This window comes from Rattus rattus, chromosome 1, assembly GCF_011064425.1.
Source record: "Rattus rattus isolate New Zealand chromosome 1, Rrattus_CSIRO_v1, whole genome shotgun sequence".
Taxonomy (NCBI): domain Eukaryota; kingdom Metazoa; phylum Chordata; class Mammalia; order Rodentia; family Muridae; genus Rattus; species Rattus rattus.
The window spans coordinates 96,737,140-96,739,308 of record NC_046154.1 but is presented as its reverse complement, the minus strand read 5'-3'; the positions used below and the strand labels follow the sequence as shown (position 1 = coordinate 96,739,308).

The following is a 2,169-nucleotide window of genomic DNA, read 5'->3' as shown; positions in this document are numbered from 1 at the left end:
TCATGTTGCAAAGAACAATCACTGATGGAAAAAATCTTTGTTTCTCTCTTCTATGCAGTGGCCACAGCTGCGCTTGACTCCCTCCTCTGTAGAGGTACAGAGACATGAAGGTAATTTGAGGAATGTAACTGTGCTGTGCATGGTTCTCAGAGGAAATGTGAACAATACTTCCTTTAGAAATATACTATAGCTTTCTGCCGGGGCAGCCATCTTCCAGTAACTCGCCAAAATGACGAACACAAAAGGAAAGAGGAGGGGTACTCGGTATATGTTCTCTAGACCTTTTAGGAAACATAGAGTCGTTCCTTTGGCCACATACATGCGAATCTACAAGAAGGGTGATATTGTAGACATCAAGGGAATGGGCACTGTTTAAAAAGGAATGCCCCATAAGTATTACCACGGCAAAACCGGAAGAGTCTACAATGTCACCCAGCATGCCGTGGGCATCATTGTAAACAAGAAAGTTAAAGGCAAGATTCTGGCCAAGAGGATCAATGTGCGGATTGAGCACATCAAGCACTCAAAGAGCAGAGACAGCTTCCTGAAGCGGGTGAAGGAGAACGATCAGAAGAAAAAGGAAGCCAAAGAGAAGGGCACCTGGGTTCTGCTGAAGCACCAGCCTGTGCCACCCAGAGAAGCCCACTTTGTGAGGACTAACGGAAAGGAGCCTGAGCTGCTGGAGCCCATTCCATACGAATTCATGGCCTAATGTATACAAAGGAAATAAAGAACCTGGACTGCAAAGTCTTCTCCTTAAAAAAAAAAAAGAAATATACTACAGGGAATGGAGAGATGGATTGGTGGTTAAGGGCATTGGCTGCTCTACCAGTGGATCCAGGTTCAATCCCAGCATCCACATGGTGGCTCACAACCATCTGTGACTCCAGTATCAGAGGATCTAATGCTCTCTTCTGGCCTCTGCTGGAACCAGGTACAGAGGTGGCACAGACATACATGTACGTACAACACTCATACACATGAAGAGTAAGATAAATTTAAAAATATTTTATTCCAAGCAGGTTAGTAATCTCACGGCTACTTAAAGTTCTCATTTTCTTCCTCCTCTTCAACTTTCTCATCATTTTCTCCTCTTCTTCCTCCTCTTCCTCTCCCTCTTTTTAAACATTTTTATTTATTCATTTTATATCATTGTTCCCGCCTCTCCTCCCAGTCATGTTCTCCCACAATTCTTTTCTTTTCTTTTCTTTTTTCTTTTTTTCGGAGCTGGGGACCGAACCCAGGGCCTTGCGTTGCTAGGCAAGCACTCTACCACTGAGCTAAATCCCCAACCCCTCAACCACAATTCTTTACCCCGCTCTGCATACCCTTCTCCTCTGAGCGGTTGGAAATCTCCTGGTATCCTTCCACTCTGGTACATCAAATCTTCGTGGGGCTGGGCACATCCTCTTTCACGGAGGCCAGACAAAGCAGCCCAGCTAGAACATATCCCATGTACAGGCATCAGCTTTTGTGATAGCTCCCGCTCTAGTTATTCAGGACCCACACGAAGACCAAGCTACACATCTGCTACATACATATGTGCTGTAAGGCCTGGGTCCAGCCTGTGTATGGTCTTTGGTTAGTGGTGTCAGTCTCTGAGAGCCCCAAGAGTCCACGTTAGTTGATTCTGTTGTTCTTCCCGTGGAGTTCCTATCTCCTTGGGCTCAAAATCCTACTGGCAACTTGGCCATAAGAGTGCCCAAACTTCATCACTGTTTGGCCGAGGGTCTCTGTATCCCTCTGAATCAGGCTGCAGGGTGGAGCCTCTCAGAAGACAGCCAGGCTACACTCCTGTCTGCAAGCATAGCAAAGTATCATTAATAGTGTCAGATATTGGTGCTTGCCCATGAGATGGGTCTCTAGTTCGGCTGGTTATTGGTTGGCCATTCTCTCAATCTCTGCTCCATCCCCTGTCCCTGTAGTTTTTGTTGACTGGATAAATTTTGTGTTGAAAGTTTTGTAGGTGGGTTGGTGTCCCTATTGCTCCACTGGGGTTCCTACCTGATTACAGGAGGTAGTCGTTAAAGGTTCCATATCCCTATGCTAATAGTTACAACTATGGTCATCCCCATTGATTCTTGAGAACCTCCCATATTCCAGATCTCTGACTTGTCATTGAGGTGCCCTGCACCTCACTGTGTGTTAGTTGCAGATTTCCCTTCATTC

At 45.9% G+C, this 2,169-nt stretch overlaps 1 pseudogene; it reads left to right on the top strand.

Annotated features, from left to right (window-relative positions):
• Positions 1 to 229: 229 nt before the first annotated feature.
• On the top strand, positions 230 to 712 carry LOC116888608 (annotated as a pseudogene).
• Positions 713 to 2,169: the final 1,457 nt, after the last annotated feature.